A 14,775-nucleotide genomic window follows, 5' to 3' on the forward strand; every position below is an offset into this window, starting at 1 on the left:
AATTTCCTCTTTCGTTCCAGCAAAACGATTTGCTGGTTGTAAACCAGCAATATAATTTTTTGCTGGAATCCAGCAATTGTTTTTTTTATTTACTGAAAATCAGCAAATGTCAAAATTTACTGAAAACCCAGTAACCATTTTTATCTGTCAAATAGAAGTTACGCATCAACGAAGTACAACACGCGACGGAAAGTTGGTTTGGTTATTTGTGAGTTTTTGTTTAATTATTTTCTGGTAAAATGGATCCGGAACTGCAGTCCATCATTGAAGCACTGGAGTTGGAGAGCTGCTATGATTTCGAAGAATTGTTCGGTAAGTATAATCTCATGCAACAAGCTTTTTGTTTTGGTAGGTTGATGCCAACAGGACGAGGAGATGGTGGATGCATTGAAGTGCTTTTTTTACAAGCGGCTTGTGGAAGGATATGTGGATGGTTTGAGGCGGCATCTGAACTATCATTCTTATAGAAAAGATTTTGATAAAAATCTTGTGCATTTCACCTGCATGAAAGGTGGGTGCAAAATGAGCTACAGGAAGTTCTCTAACCTAACCTCTTCCGGCACATCTCTATCCAAGCCACTCAAAGTTAAACGCACCAAGTATCGAAAAAGAACGAGAAGCATTAGATGAAAATGGTATCAGTGATCTTTGCACCGATCCCGAGGAATCTGGAACGTCAAAATCTGGAAATCTTCATTTGGAATATTTGCGCCAGTTTGCTGCTATTTCTGTGTGTCGTCTGAAAGCTGACGTTTCCTTAACAGACACGAAAGTTTCCCAGATCATAACCTTCTGTCAAGCGATAGTGGACCAAATAAACGGATATATATCTCAAACGGTGGAAATATTTATGGACCAATACACAGCTCACATCGATTCACAGCAAGTTGTCCAATTGCAAAACAGCTTACTAATAGACAACATTTTCAAAGATGTTTCTACACCTACGAAGCAACGAGTCTTCCTTAACAAAACAGTTGGGACGATTCCGGAACCAAGGACAATTATGCTGAAAGAACGGGAAGGAACACGTTTCGTAAAAGGAAAAGAAGCCACCGTTAAGGTAATAGCATTTTTTTTATGTGTAAGGCAAAATACTTATTTTTCCGTTATTTATCAGGTTCAAGATACGTTTCAATACATCCCAATTATAGAATCGTTGAAAATGATTCTAAGATGTGCTGAAAATCGTACTGCAATGGTAAATCAAATAGCAGCTTACAGTGTATCTAACGCACCTACAATATATGGAAGCTTTACTGACGGAAACTCCTTTAGGAACAGTGCATTTTTTGAAAAACACCCGGATGCTCTTAGAATAATTCTTTATGAGGACGATGTTGAGCCATGTAACGCATTGAGCTCAAGATGCGGTAATAAAAAGATCGCAGCTTTATATTTTAAAGTGCAGAACTTGCCAAGACAATTTAATTCTTCAACAAAATCTGTATTTCCGTTGATATACGCAAAGTCAACAGATGCCAAGCGGTACGGTTACAATAGAATTCTAGAACCACTCGTCGAGGATCTCAAAAAGCTAGAAAATGGTGTAAAGGTTTACTTTGGCCAAGAGGAATACTTAATGCGAGGAGCGATAATTGTAATAGCTGGGGATACACTAGCGGTTCATGAGCTGTTTGGTTTGCTGGGACCATCCGCCAATTTGTTTTGTCGAGAGTGTACAATATCTAGAAATGAATTTCATGAACATCCCGTCATGAATACGTACGCACTACGTGACGAACAGTGGTATAAGGAGAATCTAAATCGACTTCGAAAAAAGAAAATAACATCAACGGAGTGTGGATTGAAGCCCGCAAGATGCATCTTAAACGACCTTCAGGAATTCCATATAACAAAAAACCATTCATTCGACACGATGCATGATCTGGCTGAAGGAGTGATACCGATAACGATTCAATTGGTTCTTTCTCGATACTACAAAAATAAGAAGCTTGGATTTACTGTTGATTTTATCAACCATCGACTTGCAACATTCAATTATGGCTACCGTGATAGAAAAAATAAGCCATCGTCCAACATTACTGCTCAAATGCTTCTTCAACCTAAATCTCACCGAATGAGACAAACGGCGCCTCAATATCTACTTTTTCTAAGAGCTTTCCCGTTCCTTTTCAATCATAAAGTACCACATGATTGTCCATATATGACTCTCATAAGTTGCCTCATCAATATAACTCGTATATCGTTTTCACCAACAGTCCCAGATTTTCTAATAGCGGAACTTGAAATTGGAATCACAATGTTTTATAAAATGTATTTTGATTTATTTAAACGTCGTCCAAACAAATTACATCATCTCTATCACTACCCAGACTGCATTAAAGAAATTGGACCGTTGCAACAATATGATTGTCGTGTTTTTGAAGCAAAAAACAAAAATATAAAAATACAGATGAACGCTGCCAAAAATTTCAAAAATGTATGCCTCAGTTTAGCTAAACGACAACTGTTTGCACAAGCTATTAGCATCGCAGAACGTCCGTTCAAAGATTGTTTGACTTACCAATCTGGAAAAATGTTTTTAATCAAGAATATGAAATCAGCTCCCTTGTTGATTTTCAATTCAGAGGACCGATGTTTTTCTCCCAAAGAAATGGTATTCAATGGAGTTCAATTCCGGACTAATTGTGTTGTATCATGTCGTGACCTGGATTGCCTTCCATCGTAATTGGTTTGATTTTCGGGGATTTTCGGGAACGAATAAAGTAGAGTTTCAATTTACTTCCGTATTCTACAAACTCTCTTACAAGACTGATTTTATTACCGATTATTTGTCAATAGCCTACTATGATTTCTATTTTCATTTCTTCATGTCTCGTCTTATCTACTACATCTCTCATCTAATCTACTCTTAGTCAAAAATGTTATACAAATACATATCATGATATTTCTTAGGTTTGATTGTTGTTCTTTTTGGCCTGGCATCCTTTATCGCATCGAGATTTGGACATCTGGCAATGGCTTCATCGTTTGACAGATTCAAATTCTCTTCACAATCAGTATATACGTTGGTATCCATGGGATTCACAACAGGCTCGTTTGTGAAATTGATCGTTTTAATAATTGTGTGTAGTCAAAATACTTACTTCAACTAGAAAAAAATACAAGAAAATCTACCAATTTCTTCTGCTTGTCTTTGCATAGACGCCATTGTTTCTGGTAACACATTTGCTGCTTTTTCTTCAAGTTCTTCAGCGCTATTGCCTTTTTCGCAATCCACAATAAGCTTCACATCTCGTATACTACGAGAATATTGCACACCTCGATCACTCCTGATGACGAGTTTTCCTCCATCACGGGATAAGACCGTAAATTGTTCGCTAGAGAATGTTGGATCCGTTTTCGTTTTTCTTGAAACAGCTATTATTACCTTGTCACCGACAGCAATGTTTGAACATTTGGCTCCTCTGTGATTGTCTGCAAACTTATTGCTTATTAACTTTGATTCAGCATCCTTATCTCGTATCTCTTCTCTATCTATTTTTTTTTTTTCATTTTTCTGTTCCCAAAGGCATGGAAAAGTACCCCTGTATTTCCACCCTACAAGCAGTTCAAATGGCGTGACTCCGAGCCTTGAATGTGGTTTTATAGTGTTATGCACATGAATGTAATTATTTAACGCATTTTTCCAATTTTCTCCATCCTGCTTCGCTCCTGCAACAGCCTTGATCAACCCCTGATTCTGCCTTTCAACCGAACCATTTGATTGTGGACATAATGGAATCGATTTCCTAATATTTACTCCTTTATCAATCCAAAACTCAACGAATTCAGTACTGTGAAAAGGTGGACCGTTGTCGCTCTGTATAACCAGTGGTAGACCCCAAGTAAAAAATATCTTGGATAGAGCTGCGTTAGTACTTTTCGCGTCTGTACATCGCATTTCGACAGCTGTTAAGTATCTTGAATACGTATCAACTACAATCAAAAATTCACCAAAACCACAGCCGGGAAGGCATAAAAAATCTATTTGCAACACTTCCCATGGTCCTTCAGGTAGCTTGCGGCTTGATAACGGTATTGGTGGATGTCGTTTCGTTATCATAAGGCAGGTCTTACAATTCTTAACAAATGACTCTGCGTCATCACTCAAACCTGGCCACCAAAAGAATTCCCTTAGAATTCTTTTCATTGCAGCACATCCTATATGTCCTCTGTGTGCTGTCAGCAATACTTTTGAGCGCAATGATTTTGGTAAGATAAGTCTCTCTCCTTTGAATATCTTGGGACCCAAAATCCGCAATTCCTTAGCGTGTGCTTCGAAACGACGGAGGTCCTTTGGCCAGCTTCTTGATTCCAACGCTTCACCAATAGCAACTAGCTCTGCATCTGCTTCAGATGCTAATTCAATGTCCTTCCAAGTAATGTCCATTGTTCCAGCGTCCAGTGCAAACAGCAAATGCCTATCGTTATCTTCATCGAAAGGTTCATCTGTTTGTGTTTTTGCAATCACTGGCATCACCTGGCACACATTTGACTTTAAAGTCATACGATTGAAGTCTGAGAGCCCATGCTTCTGCCCGAGAGATCGCCCTTTTTCCTGTTCTACATCCATTTCCGAAGATAAACTGGTTTGCTTCTGAATCAGTTCTGATGGTGAATGACTTATTCAGCAAATAAAAAGAAAACCTTTCGACACCCCAAACCATGGCCAATGCTTCTCGCTGCGTCTGTGGATATTTTCTTTCTGTTTCTGACAACGCCTTAGAAGCGCAGCCGATAATCCTCGGAACTTTTGATACATTGTACTGAATAAGAACAGCACCAAGTCCAATTGGAGAAGCATCGACGTAGAGTTCTGTTTCCTCCTTGTATCTGAAAAACCCTAACTTCTTTATGGTTCTTAATGCTTCTGACTTCAAGTAAACGAATTCGTCCTCCTCATTTTGTCCCCAGTGAAACCTTTCAGCCTTCGCAAGATTCCTCAAATGATTTGTCTTCTCTGCTCGTTGATAAATGAATCGTTCTGTGAAGTTCATTAATCCAAGAAAACTTTTCACCTCAGACGAAGATTCAGGTCTCCGAAAGTCTCTGATAGCCTTCAATTTATCTTCTTCAATTCTAAGCCCGTCATTTGATAGTGAGAAACCCAAGAACTTGACTGATTGCTTTCCTAACACACATTTTTCTTGATTGATGCTTACACCATGTTCACGCAAGCGGCAGAGAACAGCTTCCAGACTAGCATGATGCTCCTCTTTAGTTTTTCCATGAACCAGAATATCATCCAGATAATTGCAAACGCCTTTGCAATCTGCTAGTACGACCGTTTGCAAAATTTCTTGAAAGATGTCCGGAGCATTACATAAGCCAAAAGGTAATCTTTTGAATCTGTATGTTGCATTCCCCGCGAAAAAATTCGTCAAATGTCTCGAATTTGAATGCAAAACAACGTGAAAGAAAGCGCTCGTCAGGTCTATTGTAGAAAACCAAGCAGCACCGTCCAAATCCGCTAAGATTGCTTCCAGGGTTGGCATACGGAATGGTGTTCTAATTATATTTTTGTTGGGTCCCCTCAAGTCAACTACCAACCGAATATCATTTTTTCCTTTAGGGACGACTAGTAACGAGGAGCAATAAGATTTATCCATGTCATCCGCCACTTGTTCGATTATCCCTGTACGCAAAAGTTCCTTGATTCTACGTTCTGTCTCTTCTTTGAAAGCCGGAGGAATACTGGTGAACACGTTCCGTGAAGGTGGTAAGTTCCTATCGTACGACAGCTCGACTGGTGGCACATTAAATTTAGGAAATTCGCCGGTGGTCATTATGGCACATATTTCACCAGGAAACATTTTGAAATTTGCTTTAATCTTATCCGATGGAAGGATTGGAACATTTAGACCAATTTGAAGAACACTGTATCGAATTGCAGTGTTTCTTCCGAGAAGTGGTCTACCGTTTTCGACGGCATAGATTTTTTCCATGAACTGTGGTCGATCACCGGAAATAAACAAGCTTACTACAAACGTTGCAATCACCGAAATCTGACCTTGGGAAGCATATGCTTTAAGCGGCTTGTCTGAGCCCATAGAAATACATATTAGGGCGCCATCTGAACTATCAATACTCCTCAACTTATTGAACGTTTCCCTATCCACCGTGTTCACTTCTGCTCCAGAATCAATCAAAAATGTAACTGGTAAGCCTGCAACCCGTCCAACAATTTCCTTATTATTCAATTCCTCTACAAGATCAGTAGTTCGTAGTATCATTTGCTGGAAGAAATTATGATTACCTTCAGTTAACCTTATTCATGAAACATAAACTGATTTATTTTGTAATTGAACCATAAATAATAATAAATTGAATCATAAAATAATAATCAAAATCAACAAATAGTTCAGCTCATCAAAATTATTCACTTACTGAATGTTCATCATCGCAAAATTCATCCTTGGTGATCGCGGCAATCTTCATAACTTTTGCCGGCGTTGCTTCATCGAATTCTTGAGGTTTACGTTTCGTCGAAACTGCAGACCGACAAGCACGTTCAATGTGACCCTTCTTGTTGCAGTTATGGCATAATTTTTGTATCGCATAACACTCCGCTGCAGAATGATAGTTACTTGTACATCTCCAGCAAAAGTTACGTGGGCTGTTGGCAGTCCTCGATGTTCCTCGTCGCAAAAATCCTCCTCTACCCCGGGTACTCTGCCAAGGTCCTGGCGCTCGTTGCTGCCAAGTTCCTACCGCTCGTTGACCTGTTGTACCCGTAATACCTTCCGTTGATTTGTTAAGTACTCTCTCTTGCTGTTGCTTGTACGAAACGGCAGCCACATCCACTTTCCTTGCTTGTTGGTGATTTTTCGTGTATATTTCCTCGTTGATTCTTTCAACCTCCTGGACCCTTATTTTTTCCAAAAGTTTAGCTAAAGTTCCGCCCTTTCTTAAAACCTTTCGACCGATCTCACGTATCTTCAAGTTGGTTGCATGAGACTGGATAATGTGACAAATATTCTCCAGCAATTGCTCCTCTCCAAAGTCGCACAATTTTGCAGCAGCAATGACACGCTTGACATATTTCATATCGGACTCGGTAGCTTCTTGATACATGGAGCGCAGCTTTTGGCGTTGCATCAACAAATAGTCGCGAGAACCGAAGTAATTCTGCAAGCGGCTAAGTGCATTCGAATACGGTTTACTGGTCAGATCTGGATCCTCTGCTGACGTCGCTGTTCCATAGAGTACATCCAGTAGTTTTGATCCAGCTTTTATCTTGAAAATTCTCATTTGAGTGAATTCGTCGGTCACCCCCACTAACTGCATTGATGCCTCCAACAATTCCTTCCACTGAACAAATGATTTCTTATCAATTTCCTCTTCACCATCTGGTGGTTTACAATCAGGAACATTTAAGGAAGCAAATGACAGATTATTCATCGAACTCATTAATGATGAATCATTATCTCTCGAAAACTGTTCCTCATTCATTGTCGAGTGTTTCTGTAAGACACTGGCTGATCGACTTTTCTAATTTCTTCTTTTCGGCTTTAGTTTGTTTGAGTTTCGCCAATAGAGAAGCACTACGTTTTCTGGTAGCCAATAGTGCTTTTTTCAAAATCAAAACATCAGCTTTTTTATTTTTCTTCCCAACTCTAGAATGAAAAATTCTTTGTTAATCATAACTTTTGTTTCAGCACATCTTTTTTTATGTACTGCGAACCACTCGAGGCAAGGAAATTTCATATCCACACTTTAGTATTTTAAAGAAGTCACACCAAACCACTCAGAGTTGGTTATTACATGCTACCATCCGTACTGAATAAATCATTCAATTTCTAAGTGTAAACAAGCTATTTGAAACTCTTCCAATTATTTTCATGCTTGTAATTCTGTTGATATACCACTCAGGGTTGATCTTTGGAACTGCTAATGAATTACCCAATTTACCGGAATCATCTGATCAGGGATAAATTGCCTCTCAGAGCCTTTTATTTCCTTGAATCATTCCGGAACTTATTATGCAATAAATATTTTTTTTTAAATCTTTGAATAGTACTCAAAATACCTGACCAGGGTATGTTGATAATCGAGATCCTTATGACCATCATATTAATAAAATAATTTTCTCAGGATTACTTCTAATCATTGAACCACTCAGAGCTGTGTCCATATCAGTTTAAAATAATTATAAAATTGTATTAAACTTTGACAAAAATAAATTTTTGGGTTGCCTCTCAGTTTTTTTTAATTATACGGTCAACCCATTTTTTTATTGAATAAAAATCACTTGTACAAAAACCACAAAGAAGTGTTTCAACCAAATAATATTTAACTAAATATTTATGGCGATACATATGCTTCAACATATTTTTTTTTTATGTAATGCGAGCACCTTGAGGTGAAAAAAATTATATTTACACTATAAAATTGTTATTGTCATTCAAAACCTCTCGGAGTTTGTTATTACATGATACCATCAATGCTGAGTTAATTATTCTTTTATTTCTAATTTTTTAAATGTAAACAAGCCACTCGAAGCTTATTGCATTATTTTCATAACTGGTCAAGGAATGTTGATGTCATTAGTAAAATCTTTATGACGATTATAGTTGAATACTAAACTCCTCAGAAAAACATCACATCACTCAGTTACTCAGAACTGTGTACAGAATTAGTTCAAATAATCACTCTATTGAACGAAACTTTTGGCCAAAATTAGCTTTTAAATAGCCTCTCAGAGCTTTTTTAATTATGCAGTCAATTTTCCATATTTCATTGACTAAAATCATAAGTATAAAAACCACAAACGAAGTGTATTTTAATTCAGAATTAAATCATCAATATTTTGTTAATAATACATACAACATACAACCATAACATAATATCTCACACTTGAGAGAGTCAACAAGTCACTCAATATATATATGATGTCATTTATCGATACTTATCTCTTTTATCACAGATGTATTCTGATTATGCTTATCATCTCATAACCAAATAGTCTTGGTTCCTTCGTTCATAATCAGCTTCTTTTATTGCACCACAAGCGTTTCGTTCACAATTTCCAAATCTTCTATCAGCCATCTTTTCATAAAACAACCATTCCGTTCATAATTTTAACATAATCTTCTTTGTACAAAACACCGTTCCGATCACATTTTCTACATTTTCAGGCAGTTCCGTCAAGCGTTCCGTTCACAATGTCCAAATTTCCAATCAATCTTCTTTTCACAAAACAACCGTTCCGTTCACAATTTCTACTTTTCCAGGAAGATTCACTTAATGAGCGTGTATATAGAATGTTAACAATAACCGTGCTATTCATTCTCTCACAAACCGTTATACCATAGAGGTAACTCTAAGACTAGCAGGTCCCGAAGAAACGTGCTCAACTTTTTGGCTCAGCTCTGGTACTATCTTCGGTCCCAAGCTAATCGATTCACCCCTCGAAACATGGGAAAATCCACTAACCCCTCATTTTATCTGTCAAACTTTCATAGCGAATCAAAACAAACATAGTGTAGTACTAGAATTTCGACTAGAATGGGGTACTTTAATCGTTTGCTTGGGACCAATAGGCTAGTCAAGTAGTGAGCCAATTTAAAATTGTTAGTTTCGTATTGATTGTTGGTTATACTGTCCTGTCATAAAATCTCTTTATTTTCTCGCTCTCTTCTTTTTTTTCTATCCCTTGTGATGAAATTGCACCATTCTGCATGTCTGTATCCACCCTTCTTTCTTCTTTACACTTTGCACTTACAAGACCAAACGTCAAAATGATTTCAATGCAAATCGATAATCGACGTACGTCGACGAAAACGTATTCACTAATTTCTGCACGTCATCTGGTTTTCATGGAGATTAACCGTTAGTTTATTGTTGATTTTTATGCAGAACGAACTCGATAACGAACAACAGTGAACATATTTAATTTCCAGTAGCCTGTTGTAGTCTTGTTTATTTTTAGGAAGATTTTTTTTATTGCAAGATGCTAAATGATTTCTTTAGTACATAACACGAATAGTTACACAAACTATAAATTGACAAATTGTACGAGTGCCACCGTCAGAAAAAATGATATTTATGTAGTTTCTCATCACTTTCGTTTATTCGTCAACCACATATTTCAGCGCGATTTTTTTAGCACAATTTGTTCGTCACGAAGCTAGCAACATGAATTCATAGTACAGTAATAGTAACACAAATTTACAGATGATCTATCGCGTATGCTGTACAATTATCACGAAGGAACGATTTTCGCTTTTTTTTTCTCAGTTCTTGGTTACCAACGGTTAATGGTCAGTGAACAGTTATAATTTTCAGTAACCTAGCAACGTGTTTTGTTGATTAAAGGAAGAATGTGTTTCATTGGTAGATTTAAAATGGTTTTTACAGAACATAACGCGAATAGTTACAAATTTTTATAAGCAGCCCTTTGTGTTGTACGAATTTTATCAAGAGATCGAACTGATAATTTTGTTAGCCTTTCATTACTTGTCTTGCGTCAAACTAGCTGAATTTTGTTTTTTTTTTTATATATTTTAATTTGTTCATCACGATACTGATACAATTCTCTTCTTCTTTATTTGAATTTTTTTATCACGTTTCTAATATCCGTAAATTATCTTTTCTTGTCACAGTGCTAATAAGGATTTTTTATTCAATTCAGGGGATTATAACTGGATAATGCGGACACCATATCAAATTTTCAACTGACCTGCCGTGTGTGCTATATGGATATTACCATGGAAACGAATAATAAAAAAAAAAACTTTCGATCGACCAGTTTTCAGCCGATTTTTCGATATTAATTTTTTTAATTTCATACCTGAACGAAGCAAATTCCAACTGTATTTCTTCTTGCCTCGAGATTTACTTTCCGCATAAATTTTCTTCAAATATTTTTCAACTTTCTCACCTTCTGGGAGCACTTGCGCCAATGTCGTGACCTGGATTGCCTTCCATCGTAATTGGTTTGATTTTCGGGGATTTTCGGGAACGAATAAAGTAGAGTTTCAATTTACTTCCGTATTCTACAAACTCTCTTACAAGACTGATTTTATTACCGATTATTTGTCAATAGCCTACTATGATTTCTATTTTCATTTCTTCATGTCTCGTCTTATCTACTACATATCAGTCAAGGATACCAACCTAAATGGGCTCCCTACTTTCGGAGAAATACGAGAAATTGTCGTGATAGATGATAAAGCCAAGATTTTAATGATATTGTGGGAAACAATTGATTTTGATGATGTGCTGCAGGCGTACCAAGTTGAAAATACAAAGCAAGAAATGTTAGTTTCTCTGGAAAACATACATAGTCACACTACTTTTGCATTTTGGAAAACATATAATAATACACCCCATTACATATCGAAAAGAATAAATAACAACGATTATTAATAACAGTTGCTAAATTATCAACTACTGAAAAAATACACATTTTTACAGTTCACGAAGAAATTGTCGACGTAGAAACGTTTTCGCTGCTGGATGAGACTGATTTCAATCGTTTGAACCTAAACACTGGACAGAGGAAAAAAATTCAAAAAATTCAAGCTGAAGTTATCAGCAATTCAAAAAATACTACAAAGGAATCTATCAAAAATGAACTTTATGAGGAATATGAATACATCGAGCAAGAGGACGAACTGTGCGTTTCATTGGAAAAGGTAAACTAATTTATGATTATAGAACAGTTGCTGTATAACGTTTCAATAATTCTTCATTTTTTAGGAATTTGATATTGACTGTGTGTTCCAACAGACACCAGAAGGTCGCAATATTATCGAACTGTTGAAGGAACAAAATTCGATCAACAGCAAATTGATCAAAGCGATCACAACCGTCCTGAGCGAATACCTTATCAATGGGTTTGGGTAGTAAGTTAATTTTAATTAAGCTTAATCGTAGATTGTAACGTGTAACGTATGGTATTTTAGTGTGCGACAAATAGTCCCTTCATGTGTTGATAATGCGGTAAAGATGCGATTTGAAATCTTTTTGAACAAAATTGGAAATAGAATTACTATTTTTGTTTGACCTATGCTTCTATGATTGTCCTATCGAGTCATTAGCGCCAAGCATGATTGAAATGCAGTATATTCATAAAAGTATATATGAGACTCGATAGGGTTCCACACTACTTCGTCGTATGAGACCTATTTCGGTAGTATTCCATATAAACAATGGAAAAAAAAAACGTGTCAGCTAAATATTTCCAATTAACAATTTATGTTCGTGAACATTACTGTACTATAAAAACCTTTGTGTTAGTAAGATCAAATTTTATACTGTGCTATGACCTAGCCTTAAATGCCATTCATGATTGTCAACACAAGTACACTGAAGCTACTTTACAACACTATAAGACACAGGAATTCGCCGAAGAGCGCGGTGGGTAATGCAGATCACTCATTACTATCGGTCGGCTGTCCATCAAATTGATTTTTAGAGCTGACCTAAGAGGAAGAGGAGACAACTGGCTTCTTACTCTTTTATCTCTATCTCTATCTTTATCAATATCTATCTCTATCTCTATCTTATGCACTTCAAACCGGCCAATCACGAGCTGGTTCGCGTTTTACAGAAAAGTGGTTCGTTTTCGCCCCCGTATTGTGTCCTCTTCTCTTAGGTGCTGACTAGTTTATGTGATTCAAACTGGTTATATACACACACAAATCAACTCAATAGATTAAAGCTGATAACTAGCAGTGGGTAGACTACAACTACTCCCACTCTCTTCGGGTGATTCCTGTTTCATAAGTGCACGTTGGCCTTGAAAACATAACACGGCAGGGAAAAATTAAAATCACAATTAACGAAAACTAATTACAATAAGTGTTTCTGTATTATGTACTTTTGGCCTATGAAAAGTTGATAGGCCCTTTTCAAATGTTACGCGAAATTTTATTAATAGATTTTTTGCTTGCTTTACTTATTCATAGCCATCCAAGTGCACATCATAAAAATGTTGTGGCACTATCCCTGGTTAATAAATATGATGTTTTGAAATCGAACAGCGCAGATATGCCGCAGGTACGTTAACTTTTTTATAATATATCCATAATCATGTATGTGTTTATTTACATTTATGTTTAGGCATTATGGTTCTATCCGCATGGACGAGGCCATGGTAGACATAGTGGCAAGTTGCACTACCATATTGAGTACATGGTGAAGAAATTTGAGAAGCAGATTCGTCGAACAAAGGAGGAGAATGCTGATTCTGCAAAGGCACACAACGCTGCCAACGATGATTTAACCGGAGATGGATTGGTTGATATGGTAAAATTTCTTGCAGGTAATAAACTGAAGTTCATTGTACCATCAGAAGCGTCGTTCGAGGTGATCAAAACCGACTGGATGAAAACAGTTGAAGCTCGAAATGTATTGCGAAAAAAGGACAAATCAGAAGATTTGGCAGACAAGATGACTGACATGTTTCCACTGTCAACTGCATTCAATTGACTATTGGTATTAATGCAACTATTACTTTGTAACAACTTCATTCTAAGTTAACTGTTCATATATTTTTTTAAATAAACTTGGATTTCACGCAGATGTTTCCTGAAACTATCGAAAATAGCAGCAACTGGAGTCTGCTGCAAGATAAAGTTCTAACAAAATTCAAACACTTGCACCCAACTGTAAACACTCGTAAGAAATATTTAATTGTTCGACATGTTCCACTAAAATTTACACCAGGTTTATTACAGAATTTATTTGATCATTGCTAATTATTAAAGAAAAGAGTTCATCCCGTGGAGCAAAACGGGCTAACAAAGGTTCACAAAAAATATCCAACCTACTACAAGGGATTGTCGAGTGGATAAATGTATATGACTATTAATGAAAGTTGTTGATGTAATGTTTAATACGAATTTTTACTGTTCAGTACAATAAGTATGTCGTGGGCTATCGGAGCACCAAAAATCCTGTGATGATCGTAAAAGCACAGTTGTACGCTGAGGGCGAGTGTTATATCCGCATCGGAAAACGATTTTTTTTCGGTAGGGTCCGAAATTGAGCAAGCGTTTACCACATTAATCAAAACGCACTATTTTTTTAACTACAAATTTGAACCAGCACATGCGAATTTTTTCTCTCTTTTTACGGGAGCTATTTTAAACGTGGCCAAACCATCAACTACTGTAACTGATTTTCTCGTTCAGTTGAAGTAAACTTATATTGTTGTGTTATATGATTAAGTTTGTTACTTGTACATGTATTTGTATTCGCTTTCGTGTTTTAAACAATACTTTGTTTTTTTTAAGATTTAACAAGATATAATAAACATGATTTGATAGATCGATAATCAGTATTTAAGGAAATTTCTTCAGATATGTGCCGTAAATGTATACATCAAGCAAAGTTTAAATAATATTACATCTCTTGATTGTATGTCCGCATGTCCGAAGAAGTACCTTCAATCTCATATTTATTTATTTATTTTTATCTCAAATCTTTTTGGTTAATGTTGTGCTGAAAGTTCAGCAGTGTCATCAAATTGCTGGAAATACAGCAAATAAATTTAATTGTGGGTTTGCTGATCGTTCAGCAAACCAAACTCCAGTTTGCTGAAACTACAGTTAAGTGCTGTCAGTTTCATGAAATTTAGTTTTGCTGGAAAAACAGCAACATTTATTTTGCTGGACGGATTGCTGATTTTACAGTTCGGCAAAATCCAGCAAAATGTTGCTGGTTTTCAGCAAAAAAAAAAATAGTGTGTACATTCAATTGTTAAAAAACTAGATGTTATCCACCAACGATGAGATCTGACCCTTCTTACTTAATAGAAGC

At 36.5% G+C, this 14,775-nt stretch overlaps 1 pseudogene; it reads left to right on the forward strand.

The window, feature by feature from the left end:
- The first annotated feature begins 239 nt into the window (after window positions 1–239).
- Window positions 240–14,156, forward strand: LOC135698789 (uncharacterized; annotated as a pseudogene).
- The last annotated feature ends 619 nt before the right edge of the window (window positions 14,157–14,775 follow it).

Source organism: Ochlerotatus camptorhynchus, unplaced genomic scaffold (assembly GCF_037179485.1).
Source record: "Ochlerotatus camptorhynchus isolate MF236.1 unplaced genomic scaffold, CSIRO-AGI_Acam_v1.1 ptg000094l, whole genome shotgun sequence".
Lineage (NCBI taxonomy): Eukaryota > Metazoa > Arthropoda > Insecta > Diptera > Culicidae > Ochlerotatus > Ochlerotatus camptorhynchus.